General features: G+C 39.0%; 1 pseudogene; it reads left to right on the top strand.

The window, feature by feature from the left end:
- On the top strand, positions 4,937–6,217 carry LOC102190914 (annotated as a pseudogene).

The raw sequence follows: 24,123 nt of genomic DNA, 5'->3' as shown, positions 1-24,123 counted from the left end.
TTCTGGCAAAAGTTGCTGGCTGCATTTATTGTCTGCTTGGACCCTGAGAGCAAACTTAAACTAGGTTCCAGCCTATGGATGGAAGACTATCTTGAAGGAACTTGACAGCCTTACAATGCTTCCCCAGCAAGATGGTGATTATGGTCACAACATTAGCTGGCAAAGGTAGTCTCATCAGACAATCCTATCTTGGTATTCCAAAGCACAGGGACAGACCCATAATATTAACTAAATTCACTAACTCTAAGAACACTCTTGAAACGAAATCATTGTTTCACCTCTCATACTTCAGGAGACAGAACCAGAGATGCTTCAGACCACCACATCTTCAAACAAAGTCATCCCCGAGGTGGCTGTTTCTAGGAATGCTGCTACCTACAGTAAAACAAGAGATTTCCAATGTGCATTTGTGTTTTAAATTATAAACTCATCCAGAAGGGGGACCACTATGAAGACTTTTTCTTTTCTTTCCATTAAAGGAACTCAACTGTGTTAAGTTTTCTCCATTTTCCCATTTTTTGTTTTACTTCCAGTCTGACACTTTACACAATATCCTGTACATTTTGCACAGTGTATTTATAAATAGGTGCACCAATCTTCTCCCCCATAATAGGAAACATGCAACTCCGAAAGACATCAAAACATTTACACTATAAGCCAAACAAACACCAGTTTTCATCCTGAAATCTCTCAGTCAATATCATACTTGGAAAATTGTAGTGCACATCTAATGGCTGGCCAAAGTCCTTCAGCAAAGCCCATTTCACAGCGCTTAGCTCCTAATTGAAATTTCACAGTACAATACTTAAGACACAACTCCAGATTACATCGCCATTTAAGCAAATGTGCTTTCCTAGCCATTTAACTGTATGTGATTTTCTCTTGGCTATATGCTTCTTATGATTTGCTGTTGGTTTCCGTTGCAATTAAGTCCTTCAGTATTTATTTGAGGATATTCTAGAACGTCCTATTCTCTGTGAACTGAATTCAATCTAGTAGTGTATTTTAATAGCCTTGTCCAAATTGTACGTTTCTGGAATGAAATAAAACATTTTCATTCTCAGAGGCGATACTAGTTCTTGGCTTTTCCTATCCCAGACTTTTCAAATGTTTACCCCTTATTGAGTTCTCTCTGGCCTGGTCCTAATATGAGATTGTTTAGGAACTAGATTCCATAGATAAACAATTAAAAACATATTTCATTTGAAAATGTAGAGATCTGTTAATAGGACAGATAGCAATAATAATAATTCTTTTCTTTCTCCTTCTAGATGGGTTTTTTAAATGATTTATTTGTTATTCAGTTGCTCATGTGTGTCCAACTCTTTGTGACCCCAGGAACTGCAGCATGTCAGGCCTCCCTGTCCTTCCCATCTCCTGAAGTTTGCTCAAATTCATGTCCATTGAGTCAGTGATGCCATCCAATCATCTCATCCTCTGTCATCCCCTTCTCGTCCTGCCTTCAATCTTTCCCAGCATCAGGGAAAAAAATTTCTAAATGATATATATTTTATATGTAAATTATATAAATAATATTTATTCATTTATATAATAATTTTGTATATTTATAGTATAACAAATATATAACACAATATATAAATTTATAATATAATGTTATATAAGTATGTGTATTTCAAATAAACAAAAAGTTAGAGTAGTTTAATAGGCCCCTTATGTACCCATGTTCCAGCTTCAGCAATTATCAGTATTTTCTAATCTTGTTTCATTACACTCAACCACAAACTTGATTTGAGGTGTTCAATGTTAGTGTTTCTAAATCATGGATAAAAATACTTAGAATAAGACTGAGCCCCAAACCCCACCAATGGGGCCTCCCAAGGCAGATACTCATCCAATGACCATGACCCTGTGTCCATGACCCAGGGATATCATCATCAAACAGCAGCACATGTTTGTTATCCTGGCTTCCAATTGCCCTCTACCTCTAATTTGTCTACAAGGATACCTGGAAATACTTTACAAAAAGCTAAGTCATAATTTCATCCACTTTGATAGTTGCTAATCTAGGAAACATTCTTATTTAAAAAACAAAACAAAACAAAACTCAGTTCACTGTGAACCTCAGTACATGATACTCAGTTTCTTTAGGTGCTTCTATTTTTCTCTTCTTCACTGAATTGGAATTAAAAAGTAGACTGCTTCCCTATTTCTGGTCAGCTTACTACCATAGATTGTGTCCCTCATTTTTCTGCACTTTTTGAAATATTTCCTCCTAGAGTTTCAGGTACATAAGTGACTTGCTCGCATCTGTCTTTGCTGAGTCACTTATAAAATATACTTTCAAAAAATCAGTTTAAAATGGATAATATATCTAAATTTAAGTTGCAAAACTAAAAATTCCTTGAAAAGAACAAATAGTCTCTTCAATAAGTGGTATTGGAAAAACTGGACAGCTATATGTAAAAATACATGTAGAATGCACCTTAACACTATACACAAAATAAACTCAAAATGGATTAAAACCCTAAATCTAAGGTTAGATACTATAAAACTCTTAGGGAGAAACATAGGCAGAACAATCTCTGATATAAATCACAAGACCTTTTTTTATCCACCTCCTAGAGTAATGGAAATAAAAGCAGAAATAAACAAATGGGACCTAATTAAACTTGAAAGCTTTTGCACAGCAAAGGAAACCATAAACAAAATGAAAAGACCATGCTCAGAGTGGCAGAAAATATTTGCAAGATTAGCAACTGACAAAGGATTAATCTCCAAAGTACACAAACAACTCATTGACACTCAATATCAAAAAAAAAAATCAAAAAATGAATATAAAATCTAAACAGACATTTCTCCAAAGAAGACATACAGATGGTTAAAAAGCACATGAAAAGATGCTCAACATGACTAATTATTAGAGAAATGCAAATCAAAACTATAGTGAGGTATGACTTCATATCAGTCAGAAGGGCCATCACCAAAATTTCTGCAGACAATAAATGGTAGATAGGACATGGAGAAAAGGGAACCCTTTCTACACTGTTGGTGGGAATGTAAACTGGTACAACCACTATGGAGAGCAGTATGGAAGCTCTTTTAATAACTAAAAGTAAAGCTAAAATATGATACAACAACCACACTCCTGGGGTATATTCAGGGAAAACTGTTTGAAAAGATATGTGTATCTCAAAATTCATTGCAGAACTATTTATATATAGCCAGCACATGAAAGCTACCTAAATGTCCATCAATAGTGGAATGGATAAAGGAGTTGTGATATATATACATATACATATATGTGTGTGTGTGTGTGTGTGTGTGTGTGTGTGTGTGTGTCTATAATGGAATATTACTGGCCATAAAAAAGAATGAAATAATACCATTTGTGGCAATATGAATGGACCTAGAGATTGTCATATTGAGTGAAGTTAAGTCAGACAGAAAAAGACAAATATCATATGATATCACTTATATGTGGAATCTAGAAAAAGACTACAAATGAACTTACCTACAAAACAGAAATTGAGTTTCAGAGATAGAAAATAAACTTATAGCTATTGGAGGACAAGGGAGGAGGGATAAATTGGAAGGTTGGGATGGACATGCACACATTACTATATATAAAATAGATCACTAGTAAGAACCTACTATATAGAACAGGGACTCTACTCAATACTCTGTAATGGCCTATATGGTGAAAGAATCTAAATGAGTGGGTATGTGTAGAACAGTTTCACTTTGCTATGCACCTGAAATTAACACAACATTGTAAGTTATCTATATCCCAACAAAAATCAAAGGGGAAAAAAAAAAAGCTCCTTGAAGATAACATAGGAGAAAGTCCAGATTGTTACTGAACTCAGGTTCACCTGTTTATCACTCAAAAGCCACTACTGATGAGACAAGTGTTGCTATGAAAGAAAAGATTGCTTTCTTTAGGAGCTGGCAGCCACAGAAGAAGGAGGACTCATGTCTCAAAGAACCAAATTCCCCACTGTTTATCAGTGGAGAAGAGCTCTTAAAGGAGAGTTTCAGGGGCATATAGGCAGAGGGATGGGTTATCACGTAGTTAACTTCTTCTGGTGGGAGTTTCAGTATCTACTAAACAGTTCAAAGGATATGGCTCAGAATATTATCTATAGCCCTTGAAAAGTGTTTAAAAGTCCTTGATTTTGTTTAATGGCTAAATTAGTATTACTTTGTCATCTATTTTCCCTTTGCTTCTTTTTTTCTCTCATTTCTCTTATTAAATTTCTACTTTGGCTAAATTTTTCCACAAACAAGAGACAGGCAGACAACCTGATGAGGGGAGGAGTTCTGTCCCAGGAAGGCCACATGGGGTCCTGTTGCTTTACAAGATGACCTTGGATTTGGTGGTGAATTTTTAGGTAAAATACCAAATGGAAAATCCATGAAAAAATAATTTGTCAGTTGAACTTTATTAAAATTAAAATCTACTGTTCTCTGAAAGGGGCTTTCTACGTGGCGCTAGTGGTAAAGAACCCACCTGCTAATGCAAGAGACATAAGAGATGCAGGTTTGATCCCAGGGTTGGAAAGATCCCCTGGAGAAAGGCATGGCAAGCAACTCTAGTAGTGTTGCCTAGAAAATCCCATGGACAGAGGAGCCTGGAAAGCTGTGGTCCATAGGGTTGCAAAGAGTCAGGCAAAGACTGAAGTGAGTTAGCATGCATGCACACACTCATGCACTTTCTGAAAGATACTGAAAAGAGAATGAGAAGCCAAGCCACAGACTGGCTGAAAACATTTGCAAAAGACAACTGATCAAGGACTGTTATCCAAAATGTACTAAAACTCAACAGTAAGAAGAACAACGTGACTCTAAAATGGGCAAACAGCCCGGCGTGCTGCAGAGGAACGGCTCTTGGCCTGTGGTTGATTCAAGCTCCCCGCTGGTCGGGGACTCCAGTGCTATCCTCCTCGCTGAGCTGCTGCCTGGTGCCAAAGAAGACATGGCGCTCCGGATCACCAGGGACACGAAGATTAATGCTGAAAATAAGGCGAAGATCAGTGTGGCAGGGGCCAAGTGCGTGCCTGTGGCTGGTGTTGCAACCTCTAAGCCCGGGCTGAGGCCACAAACAGCTCTTGGAGACATCGGTAACAAAGTCAGTGAACAACCGCAGGCCAAACTGCCTCTGAAAAAGGAAGCAAAAACTTAACCTGCTGGAAAAGTTACTGCTAAAAAAGTACCAAAACCTCTGGAAAAGGCTCCTGTACCTGTGCCCCAGCTGGAGCCAGAGCCGGAACCCGAGCCTGTTAAGGAAGAGAAACTTTCCCCAGAGCCTATTTTGGTCGATACTCCCTCTCCAAGCCCCATGGAAACATCTGGCTGTGCCCCTGCAGAAGAATGTCTGTGTCAGGCTTTCTCAGATGTAATTCTTGCAGTGAGTGATGTGGATGCAGAAGATGGAGCGGATCCAAGCCTTTGTAGCGAATATGTAAAAGATATCTATGCTTATCTAAGACAACTTGAGGAAGAGCAAGCGGTCAAACCAAAATACCTAATGGGTCGTGAAGTCGCTGGAAACATGCGAGCCATCCTAATTGACTGGCTAGTGCAAGTTCAAACGAAATTCAGGTTAACTGCAGGAGATCATGTACATGACTGTTTCCATAACTGATCGGTTCATGCAGGATAACTGTGTGCCCAAGAAGATGCTGCAGCTGGTTGGAGTCACTGCCATGTTTGTTGCAAGCAAATTTGAGGAAATGTACCCTCCAGAAATCGGTGACTTTGCCTTTGTGACTGACAACACCTACACCAAGTTTCAAATCAGACAGATGGAAATGAAGATTCTAAGAGTTTTAAATTTTAGTCTGGGTCGCCCTCTACCCCTGCATTTCCTTCGGAGAGCATCTAAGATTGGAGAGGTTGATGTTGAGCTACATACTCTGGCCAAATATTTGATGGAACTAACTATGCTGGACTACGATATGGTGCATTTTCCTCCTTCTCAGATTGCAGTGGGAGCTTTTTGCTTAGCACTGAAAATTCCTGATAATGGTGAATAGACACCAACTCTACAGCATTACCTGTCATACATGGAAGAATCCCTTCTTGTTGTTATGCAACACCTGGCAAAGAATGTGGTCATGGTGAACCGTGGGCTTTCAAAGCACATGGCTATCAAGAACAAGCATGCCACATCTAAGAATGCTAAGATCAGCACTCTAGCACAGCTGAATTCTGCACTAGTTCAAGATTTAGCCAAGGCTGTGGCAAAGGCGTAACTTGTGAACTTTGGAATACTATCTGCAAATAAAATTGGCACCATGTGCCATCTGTACATATTATATGTTACATTTATTTACTTTTAATAAAGTTGTAGTTCTTTTTAAAAATAAATAAATAAATAAAATGGGCAAACGATCTGAACAGACACCAAAGATATCCGAATGGAAAATAAGCTGTTAAAATGAATTATGCCATTTGAAAATTGCAAATTAAAAAAGAAACTACTACATAGTCATTAAAATGGATAAAATACAAAACTGACAACATCAAATGTTGGCAAGGATATCGAGCAAGAACGGTCACTCATTGGTAGAAATGCAGAATGGATTTGAAATAGAGTTTTGCAGTTTCTTACAAAAATAAACACATTCTTCCCATATGATTTGGCAATCATATCCCTTTGTATTACTCAAATGAGTTGAAACCTTATGTTCACACAAAAACTTGCTCATGGATAACAACTTTATTCATAATTGCCAAAATTTTGAAGCAACAAAACCGTGGAGGAAGCTTAAATGTGTATTATTAAGTGAAATAAACTGATATGAAAAGGCTACATATGATTCCACTATATGACCTTCTGAAAGAAGGCAAAACTATGGAGACAGTGAAAAGATCACTGGTTGTTAGGGTTTGGGGAGAGGGAAGGATGAATAGGGGATTCTTAGGGCAGTAAAAATAGTCTATGTACTGTAATGGTGGAGAAATGCTATTGCTTGTCAAGACATATAGAATGTACAACATCAACTCTAAAGTAAACTATGGACTTGAGGGTGTTGAAACTGTAACAAACGTATCACTGTGGGGGTATATCAGTGATCCTGTTTGTGACACCAGCTGTCTTGCTGTTCATACTGTTTGCACTGCTTGCTGAACCCAGGGTAGGCAAGGCGCAAGCTAAAAGGCTAGAAGAAGACACAAGGAGCTGTAGGAACCGCAGACTTGTTTATCCTCTCCTGGCTGGCACAGCAGCAATAACAGCTTCTCTCCTGGCTGACACAGCAGCCGTGGCAGGAGCCACAGCATAACCATAATGTAACCATACAGAGCCATAGCATAACCTCATACAACATAAGCACGATGCTGCCCTGCATAGCCCTGGTGCAGCAGCAGCCAGGGCTTCCGTGGTGAAGCTCATGCAGGGGTACTGCACAAAGTAACCTGTAAACAAGTGAGTACCGTGGGAAGTGCATGCACAGTGCTATAAGTCATCACAGCTGTTACATAACCATTATATACAAGACATGGGGCAGGAGGGAGAGGCCATGGTGCAAGAAATTCTGACCATCTTGGCTTATTTGGTCTTTTCCTGCACAGGGGCAATGTTGATTGGCTGGGTGTTGTATATATGCATTGGGAAGGGATATATGGGAACTCTGTGTACTTTCCACTCAATTTTTCTGGGAAAATATAAGTGCTCTAATAAAAAGAACAGCTAATAGACTAGATGTGGTAGATGGAAATATTTAAAGACTTTTTTTCCTCGGTTGGGGGGGTGTGGATGCAGCATGTGGAGAACATAGCTCCCTGACCAGGGATCGAACCCATGTCTCCTGAAGTGGAAGATGAAGTATGAACCAGTAGACCACCAGGGTAGTCCTGCAGAAAACATTCTTAGTCATCCAGAATGTTTGCTACCCCCACATACTTCAAAAAGATATTGTCAACCCCAGCCCTTCTCCCTAAAGGAAGCAAGAGGTGAAAAAACACAATTTCCTTCTGTATGGCATAGTTTTTGGTTTCTTAAGCTTGCTAGGTAAAATAAAGTGGTTCTGTAGTTGGCCATGACATGTAAATATATAAGTACTTTGAATTTTATAGACTTTATTTTTTACAGAAGTTTTGCATATACAGAATTGAACAAATCATACAGAGAGCTCTCCTATATCCTTTACCATGGACACACAATTTCACGTATTCTTAACATTTTGTATTAGTGTTATGTATGTGTTACAATTAATAAATCAATGTCAATACATTGTTATTAACTAAAGCCCATAGTTTAAGAATGTGAAGGTGAAGTCAAGTGGGCCTTTGGAAGCATCACTAAGAACAAAGCTAATGAAGGTGATGGAATTCCACTTGAGCTATTTAAAATCCTTAAAGATGATGCTGTGAAAGTACTGCACTTAATATGCCAGCAAATTTGGAAAACTCAGCAGTGGCCACAGGACTGGAAAAGGTCAGTTTTCATTCCAGCCCCAAAGAAAGGCAATGCCAAAGAAAGTTAAAACTACCGACAATGGCACTCATCTCACACACTAGTAAAGTAATGCTCAAAATTCTCCAAGAGAAGCTTCAACAGTACGTGAACTGAGAACTTACAGATGTTCAAGCTGAATTTAGGAAAGGCAGAGGAACCAGAGATCAAATTGCCAACATCCGCTGGATCATTGAAAAAGCAAGAGAGTTCCAGAAAAACGTCTATTTCTGCTTTATTGACCATGCCAAAGCCTTTGACTGTGTGGATCACAACAAACTTGGAAAACTCTTCAAGAGATGGGAATACCAGACCACCTTACCTGCCTCCTGAAAAATCTGTATGCAGGTCAAGAAGCAACAATTAGAACTGGATATGGAACAACAGACTGGTTCCAAATTTGGAAAGGAGTACAGCAAGACTATGTATTGTCACCCTGTTTATTTAGCTTCTTTGCAGAGTACATCAAACAAAATGCTGGGCTGGATGAAGCACAAGCTGAAATTAAGACTGCAGGAAGAAACATCAATAAACTCAGATATGCATATCAGTTCAGTTCAGTCGCTCAGTCATGTCCAACTCTTTGTGACCCCATGAATTTCAGCATGCCAGGCCTCCCTGTCCATCACCAACTTCCGGAGTTCACTCAGACTCACATCCGTCGAGTCAGTGATGCCATCCAGCCATCTCATCCTCTGTCGTCCTCTTCTCCTCCTGTCCCACATCCCTCCCAGCATCAAAGGCTTTTCCAATGAGTTGACTCTTCTCATGAGGTGGTCAAAATACTGGAGTTTCAGCTTTAGCATCATTCCTTCCAAAGAACACCCAGGGCTGATCTCCTTTAGAATGGACTGGTTGAATTTCCTTGCAGTCCAAGGGACTCTCAAGAGTCTTCTCCAACACCACAGTTCAAAACCATCAATTCTTCAGCGCTCAGCCTTCTTCACAGTCCAACTCTCACATTTATACATGACTACTTGAAAAATCATAGCCTTGACTAGATGGACCTTAGTTGGCAAAGTAATGTCTCTGCTTTTGAATAAGCTATCTAGGTTGCCATCCTTATGGCAGAAAGCGAGGAGAAATTAAAGGGCCAATTGATGAAAATGAATGAGGAGAGTTAAAAAGCTGGCTTAAAACTGAGTATTCAAAAAACTAAGGTCATGATGTCCAGTTCCATCACTTCATGGCAAATAGATGGGGAAACAATGGAAATAGTGACAGACTTTCTTTTCTTGGGCTCCAAAATCACTTCAGACGTTGACTGCAGCCATGAAGTTCAAAGATGTTTGCTCCTTGAAAGAAAAGCTGTGATCAACCTAGACAGCATATTAAAAAACAGAGACATTACTTTACCAACAAAGTCCATCTAGTCAAAGCTATGGTTTTTAGAGTAGTCATGTATGGATGTGAAAGTTGGACCATAAAGAAAGCTGAACACTGAAGAACTGATGCTTTTGAACTGTGGTGTTGGAGAAGACTCTTGAGGGTCCCTTGGACTGCAAGGAGATCCAACCAGTCCATTCTAAAGGAGATCAGCCCTGGGATTTCTTTGGAAGGAATAATGCTAAAGCTAAAACTCCAATACTTTGGCCACCTCATGCGAAGAGTTGACTCATTGGAAAAGACTCTGATGCTGGGAGGGATTAGGGGCAGGAGGAGAAGGGGAAGACAGAGGATGAGATGGCTGGATGGCATCACTGACTCAATGGACGTGAGTCTGAGTGAACTCCGAGAGTTGGTGATGGACAGGGAGGCCTGGCGTGCTGCAATTCATGGGGTCGCAAAGAGTCGGACACGAATGAGTGACTGAGCTGAACTGAGTCATGTTATCTTAAAATGTAAATTATGGGAGTAAGTATGGTCTTTTGTATCTTTCCTGAAGGTAGTCTTTGGACTAAACCTTCTAGCTAATCTTGTTATCTTAAAATGCAAATTATGAGAGTAGGTCTGGTGAGATCTTTACAACCTCCAGACATTCTTTGGATTCACTGGGGAGTATATAACTCCATTGCTAACACTAGCAAGTGGGTACTCTTCCTACCCCCTTCTGATGTCTACGTCAGAAGCTTTCTCTATCTCCTTTATACTTTAATAAAACTTTATTACACAAAAGCTCTGAGTGATCAAGCCTCGTCTCTGGCCCCAGATTGAATTCTTCTCCTCCAGAGGCCAAGGATCCTGCTGTCTTTGCATGATTCAGCAACACCTTTCACTAATAGGCTACAGTCCATGGGGTCGCAGAGTCGGACATGACTGAGTGACTTCATTTCCACTTGTAACAACATGAATGAACCTTCAAGGAATTAGGAAAAGTGAGATGTCAGACAGAGAAAGAAAAGTAATATATACACTTGTATGCAGAATCTAAAATACCTGAACTCACAAAAACAGAAGGTGGAGAGATGGAATCCAATGGCTGGGGAGTAGAGGAAATGGGAAGATGTTTATCAAAGTATAAGTACTTCCAGATATTAGATGAGTAAGTCCTAAGGATCTACTTTAGACCATGGAAATAATACTATGTTAAAAGTTGCTAAAATAGTAGGTTTTAATCATTCTCACCACACCAAAAAAGAATGATACTTATGTGACATGATGGAAGCCTTCCCCAATACTATGGTGCCAGTCATTTTGCACTATATAAGTGCATCAAATCAACACATTGTACACCTTAAACTTGCACAATTTTGTATGTCAATGATATCTCAGTAAAGCTAGAAAAATAAATTTAAAAAGAAAGACATTTTTGAGGCTTCTAATTTATAAGTAAAGCTGATGTAAGGCAATGGCACCCTACTCCAATACTCTTGGCCCTGAAAATCCCATGGACAGAGGAGCCTGGTAGGCTGCAGTCCATGAGGTCGCTAAGAGTCGGACATGACTGAGCGACTTCACTTTCACTTTTCACTTTCATGCACTGGAGAAGGAAATGGCAACCCACTCCAGTGTTCTTGCCTGGAGAATCCTAGGGACAGAAGAGCCTGGTAGGAGGCCGTCTGTGGGGTCGCACAGAGTCAGACATGATTGAAGCGGCTTAGCAGCAGCAAACACATATGTGCAAGTTTTAGTGAGGGTTCCTGTTGCTCTACATCACTGTCACCATTAAGTATCAGTGTTTTGAGTTTAGCCATTCTAATGAGTGTGTAGTGGTTGTTGTTTTAATTAGCAATTCCCTCATAATGCACTGCATTAAGCACATTTTCATATACTTATTTGCCACCTGTATATCGTATTACTTTGGCATGGCTTCCATAACAAAATATTGCAAACTGGTGGCTTAAACAACAGAAATATATATATTCTCACAGTTCTGGAGGTGAAAGTCCAAAATCAAGCTGTTGACAGGTTTGGTTTCCTCTGAAGCCTCTCTGATTAGATTGCAGATAGCTACCTTCTCTCTGGGTCCTCCCAGGGTTTTCATCCATGCATATGCACAATATATCCAAATCTCTTCTTATAAAGATATCAGTCAGCTTGTTTAGGGCCCACCTAAATGGTCTTGTTTTAATTTGTCACTTCCTAAAGACCTTATCTACGAATCTGGTTACATTTTGAAATGCTGGCATTAAGATTTCAATACATGAATTTGGTGGGAACACGACTCAGCTCATAACATATATATTTTTTTGGTGAGGTATCTGTTCAGATATTTTGTCCATTTTTTAATTATTTAATTTTTTTTAATTGGAGGATAATTGCTTTACAATATTGTGATGGTTTTGTCATACATCAACATAAATCGGCCATAGGTATATATGAGTCCCCTCCATTCTGAACGCTCCTCCCTCCTCCATCCTCACCCCATCCCTCTGGGTTGTCACAGAGGGTTTTGGGTGCTCTGCTTCATTCATTGAACTTGCACTGGGAATCTATTTCACATATGGTAATGTACATGTTTCAATGCTATTCTCTCAAATCATCCCACCCTCACCTTCTCTCACTGAGTCCAAAAGTCTGTTCTTTATGTCTATTTTAAATATGACTTTGTTTTTGTTAGTTTTAAGTTCTCACTGGTATGTAAAAAGACAGATGACTTTTGTATATTACTCTGGATCTTTCAGTCTTTCTATAATTGCTTATTAATTTCAGGAGCTTTTGATCAATACTTGGGATTTTCTAAGTAAAACCATGTCATTTGTGAACAAAAATGTGTGTATTTCTTCATTTCCAATCTGTATACCTTTTACTTTGTTTTCTTGTCTTATTGCATCAGCTAGAACTTCTAGTATAATGTTGAGGAGAGATGTTGGGAGGAGACATCCTTGCCTTGTCCCTGATCCTAAGGAGACTCTACTTTCTCACCATTAAGTATGATGTTAACTTTAGGGTTTTTTGTTGAAGTTCTCTATTCCTAGCTTACTGAAATATGTGTGGATTTTATCAGATTTTTTCATAGATAGATAGATTGATATGATTATTTGATTTTTCTTTTAGCGTAATGGTATAATGGATTACATTAATTGATTCCTAAATGATGGAGCAGTCTTGTATACTTAGATAAATATCAGTAAGTCCTACTGCATAGTTATTTTTATAAATTATTGAATTAAATTTGCTAATTTTTTAGGGAATATTATATTTATATTCATGAGAATTAGTGATCTGTAGTGCTCTTTTCTTGTGATACTTTTAAAAGGTTTTGATATTAAGGTGGTGTTGACTTTATAGAATAATTAGGAACATTTCCTCTGCTTTTATTTTCTGGATGAGATTGTAGTGAATTGGTACCATTTCTTCCTTAAATGTGTGTCAAATTTATGGTGAAACCACTTGAACCTGGTGTTTTCTCTTTTTTTAGACTATTAACTATTGAGTCAACTTCTTTAATTAATAGAATATAATTTATGTAGCTATATTATAGACAGAAAGATAGATAGATACAGATACAGAAATATGATATAATTTTATATAAGCCTATTCAGATTATTTCTCCTTGTGTACTTTAATGGCTAATAGCTTTCAAGGTAATGGTCCATTTTATCTAAATTATCAAATTTATGGGCATAGAGTTCTTCATAATCCTCTTTTGCTATTGATTTATTGTTGAAGAGATCAGTATTGATGATCTCTCCTTTATTTCAGATATGAGTAATTTGTGTCTACTCTATTTTTCTCTTACTATAGTTAGATGTAAATCAATGCTACTGATCTTTTGAGAGAACCACTTTTTTTTACTAATGCAGACTTCTGCTATTGTTTCCTTGCTTCAATTTCATTGATTCCTGCTCTAATTTTTATTTTTTAATTTCTATTCTTCTACTTGCTTTGGGTTTATATGGCTTTTCTTTCTCTATTTTCCTGAGATGAAAGCTTAGATTACTGAATTTAGATTTTTTCTTTTTCCTAATACGTACAGTACATTGAATGCTATGACTTTGTTGCAGCCCATGAATTTTGATGTCATATTTTTATTTTCACTTAGTTGAAGTATTTTAAAACTTTTTCTCATATTAGACTTCCTCTGTGACCCATGTGTTATTTAATCTTCAAATATTTTGAGATTTTCTAGCTATCCTTTTATTATCGATTTCTAGTTTAACTTATTTGTGGTCTGAGAGTACACTGTATGATTTCTGCTTCTTTAAATGTGTTAAGGTGTGGGACTTCACTTGTGGTCAATGGCTAAAAATCAGCCTTACAATTCATTGGGACATGGGCTCAATCCATGGCCAGGGAACTAAGATCCTACATGCTGCAGGGCAACTAAGGCCACCCGCTGCAACTATCAAGCCTGTGCACTCTGGAGCCCAAGCGTCACAACTAGAAGTGCCCAAGTGACACAAATAGATGAATAAACATCATTAACATTTGCTAAGATGTGTTTTGGACTTCCCTGGTGGCTCAGATGGTAAAGCGTCTGTCTACAATCTGGGAGACCTGGGTTCAATCCCTGGGTTGGGAAGATCCCCTGGAGAAGGAAATGGCAACCCAATCCAGTACTATTGCCTGGAAAATCCCATGGACAGAGGAGCCTGGTAGGCTACAGTTCATGGGGTCGCAAAGAATCGGAAACAACTGAGCAACTTCACTTTCACTTTCTAAGATGTGTTTTATGACCCAGAATACAGTCTATCTTGGTGAATATTCTTTGTGAATTTGAGGAAAATGTATATTCTTCTATTGTTTGTTATAATATCAATTGAATCCAGTTGAATGATGGTATTTTCCATTCTGACTATATGCTTGCTGATTTTATGTTCACTAGTTCTATCAATTAGTAAGAGAGGCAAGTTGATGTCTCCAATCATAATAGCGGACTTGTCTATTTCCCCTTCCAGTTCGATCAGTTTTTCTCTCAAGTGTTTTGATGCTGTGTTTCCATGTGCATGCATGTTAAGGATTGTCACAGTTTCTTGGAGGAACAGATTCATCTACCACTAGGCAATACTTTATCTTTAATTTTTTGTCTTATTCTAAAGTCTGCTTTGGCTAAATTTAATATAGCTACTCCAACTTCCTTTTGATTGATGTTAACATTATATGTCTTTCTCTACCTCTTAACTTCTAATCTATCTGTGCTTTTATATTTAAAGTTAGACTACTGTAGACAAGCTAGGGTGGGTCTTTTTTTAAACCACTCTGACAATTTCAATGTTTTAATTGGTAATATATCACACCAACCCACTCATATTTAAAGTGATTACTTATATATATGGATTAACATTTATCATTTGTAACTGTTGTCTGTTCATTACATTTTAGTCCAAGGGACTCTCAAGAGTCTTCTCCAGCACCACAATTTGAGAGTATCAATTCTTTGGTGCTCAGCCTTCTTTAAGGTCCAACTGTCACATCCATACATGACTACTAGAAAAACCATAGCTTTGACTATACAAAACATTGTCCACAAAGTGATGTTTCTTCTTTTTAATACACTGTCTAGGTGTGTCATAGCTTTTCTTCCAAGGAGCAAGTATCTTTTCATTTCATTGTGAAATCATTGTCTCCATTGATTTTGGAGCCCAAGAAGATAAAATCTGTAACTGCTTCCATTTTTACCCTGTGAAGTGATGGAAATAGATGCCATGATCTTAGTTTCTTGTTGTTGTTTTTTTTATTCTTGAGTTTCAAGCCAGCTCTTTTCACTCTTCTCTTTCACCTTCATCAAGAGTCTCTTTAGTTACTCTTCACTTTCCACTACTAGAATGGTATCAACTGCATATCTGAGGTTGTTGATTTTTCTCCCAGCAGTCTCAATTCCAGCTTGTGATTCATCCAGCTTGGCATTTTGCATGATGTACTCTGCATATAAGTTAAATAAGCAAAGTGACAATATACATCCTTATTGTACTCATTTTCCAACTTTGAACCAGTCTGTTGTTCCATGTCTGGTTCTAATTGTTGCTTCTTGATCTGCATGCAGGTTTCTCAGGGAGATAGGTAAGGTGGTTTGGTACTCTCATCTCTTTAAGAATTTTCCACAGTTTGTTGTGATCTGTGGTTTGGTGTCTGTCATTTATTTTGAAAAATGCTTGAGCATTATTCTTCCAGCTATTTCTTCTGTACCTTTGTCTCTTCTGGAGTTTCCAGAATATGTATGTTACATCTTTCATAATTTTCCCATAGTTCCTGAATATTGTTCTACATTTTTTTTTCTTTTCCATCTTTACATTTCATTTTGGGAATTTCTATCAACATATCTTCAAGATGACTGATATTTTTCCTCAGCTGTGTCCATTCTACTGGTGATCACATCAAAGGCATTATTCATTTCTTTGCAGTATTTTTAATTTTAAATATTCTCTTTCTAAACTTATCTTGAGTTTTCATCTCTCTGCTTACATTACCTATCTGTTCTTACATGCTGTATACTTTTTCCATTAAGGACCTTAACATGTTTTGCATATTCATTTAAATTCCAAGTCTGATGATTTCCAAATTGCTTTCATATGGGAACTGGTTCTAATTCATGCTTTGTGTCTCCAGATTGTGTTTGTGCTTCTCTTCTAGCATACTTTATAATTTCTTGTTGAGCTGGACATGCTGTATCTAGTAATAGGAACTGTGGTAAACACATTTTCATTGTGAAGCTTTATGTTAATCTGACCTAATATCTAGTTATTTAATGTTAGCTGTAGCTATGGGTGCCAAAAGTTTAAATTTTCTTTAGTTTCCTTTGATTGTTTTCCCCCTCCCATCTTATCTTTGTTTTGCCTAAGAAACTTTTCTCAAATAGTTTTATATTGCAGCTCTTTTGCTCATAATCCACTGTTATTATCCTGGAACCCTACTGACGTAGGAGTAAGATGTTGTTGAAGGGAAGTTTTCTATAATCTTATAAGTAAATTTTATGTCTTTAGTGATTTTGAGTGGCTGAGCTCTGATATTCAGAAACATTTCTTAGCCATTTTTCCTTCCTTCCCTTAGGTGAGACAGGAAGGCTGTAAAGGTCTGAATTATCTAGCTCCTTTCCCCCAGGTCAGATTATATTAAATATATACATTACATTAAATACCTCTGATAAAGTAGTTTCCCTTGAGAGCAGTTCTTTGCTATGAGAATGCCCTATTCTTATTTCAAAAGGCTATTTTTCCCCTCCTTCTGCCTGAAGCATGAGATTTTCTTTGGTTTTCACTGCAGGAATCTAATGGGCCTCCTAAAGGTAGAACTGATGAAACTGTGGGAATCGCCACAGATGACTCCTCCTCAGAGTTTCTAACTACACAGCTGATGTACACAAGCCCTCCAGCAATATCCCTCCTCCTACCAGCTACTGGCTGCCCTGGCTTCTGCTCCAGGTTCGTTGCTATCAGCTGTGATTCTCTGAATCAACTTGCCTCTCCAGTTTGGAGATAGTAGCTTGCCTTTGTGACCTCAGCGCAGTGATTGGTCTTTAAAAATGTCTTGATTTCAGTTTCTTCAGCTTTTTTCTTTTTCTGAGGATGAGAGTTATAACTTTAATGCTCTTCTCATAGAGCTGAAGCCAGACATCAATAAATAATTTTAAACATATGCAAGCTATAAAACATAAACCTCAGTTTAGTTCAGTTCAGTTCAGTCACTTAGTCGTGTCCAACTCTTTGCGACCTCATGGACTGCAGCAGGCCAAGCCTCTTTGTCCATCACCAACTCCCAAAGTTTACTCAAACTCATTGATGATGCCATCCAACCATCTCATCCTCTGTCATCCCCTTCTCCTCCCACCTTCAATCTTTCCCAGCATCAGGGTCTTTTCAAAAGAGTCAGTTCTTCACATCAGGTGGCCAAAGTATTGGAGTTTCAGCTTCAGCATAAGTCCTTCCAATGAACATCCAGGACTGATCTCCTTTAACGTGGACTGGTTGGATCTCCTTGCAGTCAAAAATAAAAGTCTTGGTAGGTATGGCATCTTAGGCCCCTGCTACCACCTTGCCATGATAGTCTGATCACTCAATTTGAGCCAGACATCCTGGAATGCAAAGCAAAGTGGGCCTTAGGAAGCATCACTAGAAACAAAGCTAGTGGAGGTGATGGAATTCCACTTGAGCTATTTAAAATCCTAAAAGATGGTGCTGTAAAAGTGCTGCATTCAGTATGCCAGCAAATTTGGAAAACTCAGCAGTGGCCACAGGACTGGAAAAGGTCAGTTTTCATTCTAGCCCCAAAGAAAGTCTATGCTAAAGAATGTTCAAACTACCACACAGTTGCACTCATCTCACATGCTAACAAAGTCATGCTCAAAATTCTCCAAGCCAGTCTTCAACAGTACGTGAACTGAGAACTTCCAAATGCTCAAACTGGATTTAGAAAAAGCAGAAGAACCAGAGATCAAATTGCCGACATCTGTTGGATTATCAAAAAGGAAAGAGAGTTCCAGAAAAACATCTATTCTGCTTTATTGATTATGCCAAAGCCTTTGACTGTGTGGATCACCACAAACTGTGAAAAATTCTTAGAGACATGGGAATAACAGACCAGCTGACCTGCCACTTGAGAAATCAGTATGCAGGTCAGGAAGCAACAGTTAGAACTGGACATGGAACAATAGACTGGTTCCAAATAGGGAAAGGAATATGTTAAGACTGTATATTGTCACCCTGCTTATTTAACTTATATGAAGAGTACATCATGAGAAACACTGGGCTGGAAGAAGCACAAGCTGGAATCAAGATTGCCAGGAGAAATATCAATAACCTCAGATATGCAGATGAGACCACCCTTATGGCAGAAAGTGAAGAGGAACTAAAAAGCCTCTTGATGAAAGTGAAAGAGGAGAGTGAAAAAGTTGGCTGAAAGCTCAACATTCAGAAAACGAAGATCATGGCATCTAGTCCCATCACTTCATGGCAAATAGAAGGGGAAACAGTGGAAACAGTGACAGACTTTATTTTGGAGGCTCCAAAATCACTGCAGATGGTGACTGCAGCCATTAAATGAAAAGACACTTAGTCCTTGGGAGAAAAGATATGACCAACCTAGACAGCATATTAAAAAGCAGAGACATTACTTTGTCAACAAAGATCCGTCTTGTCAAGGCTATGGTTTTTCCAGTAGCCATGTATGGATGTGAGAGTTGGACTGTAAAGAAAACTGAGTGCAGAGGAATTGATGCTTTTGAACTGTGGTGTTGGAGAAGACTCTTGAGAGTCCCTTGGACTGCAAGGAGATCTAACCCATCCATCCTAAAGGAAATCAGTCTTGAATATTCTTTGGAAGGACTGATGCTGAAGCTGCAACTCCAATACTTTGCCCACCTGATGTGAAGAACTGACTTATTGAAAAAGACCCTGATGCTGGGAAAGATTGAAGGTGGGAAGAGAAGGGGACGACAGAGGATGAGATGGTTGGATGGCATCACTGACTCAATGGACATGAGTTTGGGTAAACTCTGGGAGTTGGTTATAGACAGGGAGGCCTGGTGTGCTCTAGTCCATGGAGTCACAAAGAGTTGGGCACAACTGAGCAATTGAAATAAACTGAATCACCTTGCAAAGGCATGCAAGATTTTGCCACTTGCTCAGTTCTGTGATGTTTCAGGACACGTTCTGGAACTTACAACGGTCTTGAAGATGATTCATGCAGTATGTCACTCTTGCCAGCCCATTCTCCCTGGCCAAATACTCTCACTAGCAGACTCTGTCAGCTCAGCTCTTTTCTGCCCTCAATATAGTTTTCTTTTTTTTTTTTTTAAATTAAAGGATAAATGCTTTAGAGAATTGTGTTGGTTCCTGCCAAACTACTTTTCTTATTTTTTAAGTAGTAAGTCCAACAGCTCAGGAGATAATTGCCATTGAAAAGACAGTAACTATACTCAGAGATCCCAAGAACTACACCATGACGTGGGAGGCTACCTGGGAAGTACCAAGGTTGGTCATGAGGCAGAGGGAGCAGGTAAAAAAGCATAGGCAAGGGCCTTTATTGTGATTTCCTCAGGAAGATATGGATGAGGTGGAGCAAGCAGGTTTAGGGTTGGCTGGTTGGATAATTTCAATGGGCTCACCATTTCGATCCCTGGGTCAGGAAGGTCCCCCAGAGGAGGGCATTGAAACCCCCTCCAGTATTGCTGCCTGGAGAATCCCTTGGACAAAGGAGCCTGGTGGGTTGCAATCCACAGGGTCACAAAGAGTCAGACACGACTGAAGCAACATATCACTCACGCAAGCACTGGGACAGAGGGATGGACCCTACTTGTCTGGTACTTGGCTCTGGAGTGATGAGAGCAGGGCGATAGTGGCCTGGAGTGTGAAGTCCTTAAAAGAGGTATTTGGGGTGTGGGCTCTGGACAGGTTAGTTTACATTTGAAAAATGAGCCTTAGGAGGAAAACCCCTAAAGAAGGGGCAGGGCTGATGTTGGAGGCAGGAGGCAAGGCAGGAGGACTCAGCATGGCCTGGGGCTTTCCAGAGCAAGGCGTGTCCAGCAAATACATGCAAGGCGAATGTTAAATGTTAACAGTAGCCGAAAACACAGTTAAAATATTTCTCCACACCCAAATGTGAGTGATGATGGCAAGAGACAAGGAATAATTCCCTATTTGCCTTACGTAGAAACACCACATTTTATTAATAAAAAAAGAAATCCATCCCATCTTACTTAGTCTTTGAACTCACTTGTCTAAAAGTTCTTTGGCTCTCATCACAGATCATCTCTTCTGTTGCCTTTGGGATAAATTTGTATTATAGAATTTAGTGGAAAATTCTTCTATCTAACTGACTTGCCGAGTGGGGAGATGACTATTGTACACATTTGTAATTTGAGAGAAATCGGTTTATTCCTCAGGGAGAGAATCTTAGTAATTTTAAAATATGATTATTAATGTGGTAACAATGGAACAATAATCCTGTTATTTTGCAATAGTATTAAAATGTCTTCAACCACAAAAGATTTGTAGGAAGGAAAGCAAATTGACAACCTAAGATAGAAACTAATTTGGGATACAATTAATTTTGGTTCTCTTGACAAGCAATTGTATTTCACTTTATGGCAAATGGTTACAAGTAATTACTATCTGAGGAATACTTGTAAGTTGCTTATTTGTTCTTTATTTAATACAGTTTCTGTGATTGCTTGAATGCTTAATTATGGGAAGGTCTAGTTTTCAACTTTCAATAATTATGCAGAAAGAAAAGAAGGACACAATTTTGTGATGAAACAGTGGGTGTATACAAACAGAGGCAACCCTGGGCAGCAGCTATACTTCGGCAGAGTTACCTCTGCTACCTCCCACCTCCCCTCCCCCCTTCTATGTCCACCCACACACACCGTACTTCTGTCACTTACAATCACTGGTCAGAGAGTCCTATGCCCTTCCTCCAACTCCAACCACCCAGAGAGCAACAGAAGACAAGCATATAACGTGCTTTTGATGCACACACGCTCTGTTAAATGCTTTATTTTTATTATTGCACTGACTTCCAAATAATCCATAAAGTAGAACTAGTTTCCTTTGAAAGATGAGGAAACAGAGGCACCGAGATGTTAGGGAACTTGGATGAGGTAGCTGCAACTAGTAGGCTTTATTCTTTTTTTTTTTTTTTTAATGATTTTCTTTCTTCCTTTATTTTATTTTTGGCTGTGCTGGGTCTTCCTTGCTGCCAAGCACTTTCTCCAGTTGCAGCAAACAGTGGCTGCTCTCTAGCTGTGGTACATGGGCTTCTCACTGCTGCAGCTTCTCTTGTGGCAGAGCCAGGCTCTAGGTGGCCAGAGTTTCAGTGGCCGTGGCTCCCAGACTGTAAAGCACAGTCTCCATAGCTGTGGCCCTGGGGCTTTGTTGCTCTGTGCCACGTGGGATCTTCCTGGACCAGTGATCAAACCTGTATCTCCTGCACTGGCAGGAAGATTCTTTACCACCGAGCCACCAGGGAAGCCTGTTAGTAGGTTTTACAGCCAGAATTCAGAGGTGTTCTGACATCAGGAAAGACTGGCTCCCAATGTGCCTGCCCCCTGTCTCACTCTTGTCCGGCTGAGTCAGTGCATCGGTCTGTGGCAAGCAAGGGCCACGCTTCTTTGCGCAGACACTGCCTCTCTAACAGTGGAATCTACTGGTTCTCTACAAGTCTGCCTTAACCAGGCCCGTTCAGCAGTCTCATCCAGGACACTTTCAGGTAATAAGTCCACTAAGCATGACACAAAGATAAAAATAGGTGAAAAAAAGAGGCAGCAAACGACATCTGCCATTGTGGACTTTTTTCTTCTAAAAATGCAAACATTATTGAGGAAAAAAAATCTGTCCTTGAATAGTATAGACTTTATCCAACATCAAAAATGACAAGGCTCAATAAGGAGACCATTGTAATGGTTCTAGTTTCCTTCCTTGTAATCATCTTTGCCACAAGCATTTTCACTGCAAGCATTTTCACCTCATAACTAATTGTCCATAAGGCAATTTTTTGCTGAGTTGTGTCCAACTCTTTGCGACCCCATGGACTGTAGCCTACCAGGCTTCTCCGTCCATGGGATTTTCCAGGCAAGAATACTGGAGTGGGTTACCATTTCCTTCTCCAGGGGATCTTCCCAACCCAGGGATCGAACCTGGGTCTCCCGCAATGGAGGCAGACACTTTAACCTCTGAGCCACCAGGGAAGCCCCCATAAAAGATGAAATTACAAAAAATAAAAGAAGGACTATAAAAGGATATAATGAAATGAGAAATGAAGAGAAAATTTTAAAATATTTTAAATTTAAAATATTGTAAAAATATTCAAATACATTTAAAATGTGGGTAGATTTGTGGCAAAACTGTGCAAATAACTGATTTTATTTTGTGAGTTTACCTGAGCACTTGTCTTCGAAGTCTTTCTTTCATAGTGTTTTACAATTTATCTGCCTGTTGATTTATCATCTCATTTAGTATTGCACATTTTCTTTCTGCTATAATTTCTCCTTTATTAAAAGAAGTATCAATTTCCAATCAAAGGGTGCATATTTGTAAATTGAGTTTTGCATTGCCTTGAAAAAGCCTTCTGCACTATTGTTTAATTTATATTGGCACATTGTCAAGATGATAGATGTTTCAAAGTTCCATAGGAAATGTGAGTTCGGTGTTGTACCTTCTAGTCACCAACAGATTTGCAGACTGACATGCTGTCATTTTCTGGTCTGGTATGCAGTCTGATCTGCGCTCTTATTTCACACTTCCAGTAAGTTCTATCACTCTTATTTTCTGTCGAGTTGACATGCATAGCTGTCAGCCATTAGTCTGGACTGCCACATCCGCTTGTCCCTGTGCAGAGCATTGTGAGGGTGAAGATTTATGTGATGTACAAATGGGAGCACTGCATCAATGGAAAAGTGAAGCCAGACTGTCAACCAGTTACATTATTTTTTATGGCAAAATTGCTGTATGGCCACTTAGTCATGTGGCAAAAATATTTGTGATAAAAATGCTTGTGGCAAAGATGTCTACAGCAAAACGCTTACTGTGAAAATACTAGACACTTATTCTAATAACAAAAAGCCAACGTGGGTCATTTGTGAAGCACACCTAGAGCTTGAGACCCTGGAAAAGGCCCTCCTTCTCTCCACCTAACGCCCTCTAGTGCTTCACACTGGCCTCCTTTCAGGCCGCAGCCCTGACCCGACTCCTTAATAACAGGCTGTGTACATTCATGGCCTTAATGGCTCAGTTCTTCACTGCCCTTTTCATTTACACTCTGTCACATGGCTTTGAAGCTCCTCTCACTAAAAGAGCAACGTCTATTCCCCAGTCCTTGAATCTGCACTACTCTTGAGAGGCAGTTAGTCCACAGAGTGGAAGTGTGATGTACCAAATCTGATGCTAAGCTTGAAGAATTTTTGTGTGTTGCCACTTAATCACTTTTGCTAGTAGCAGGACCAGGAAAAATTGCCCAGCATAGCTTGACGGAGCCCAATCACCTGGTTGTGATAAAAATGGAAATAAATTGGAATTAAGTTTGGAAACTTAAATATATTATGTGTGAGAACTGGCATCCAATATTTCCAAAAGCTTCTTAAACCTTGATAAAGCTAATCTATCTTAATTGGGGGAAAAAGTGAAACTAAATAATTTCTTTTTTGCCTCAGAACAGTTGTTTCTTTCTTTTCCTTCCTTTGAGGTTGAATAAGTTGGTCCATCAGTTAGTGCTTTAGAAATCAAGAAATAACTGTACTATTTACTAGTTCCCTTGATGTACTTAGCAAGTACTTGTTTCTTTGTGTGAAATGGGGGTCCATATTTTTGCATGTTATGAACCAACACTTTCAGTGATAAGCTTAAGCACTCTGGATCTTTCTGTTGGAGCCATTTAGAAAACAGGATTGTATA

This window comes from Capra hircus, chromosome 21, assembly GCF_001704415.2.
Source record: "Capra hircus breed San Clemente chromosome 21, ASM170441v1, whole genome shotgun sequence".
NCBI lineage: Eukaryota > Metazoa > Chordata > Mammalia > Artiodactyla > Bovidae > Capra > Capra hircus.
Note: the sequence above shows the minus strand (reverse complement) of the source record. Positions and strands in the feature narration are given on the sequence as shown.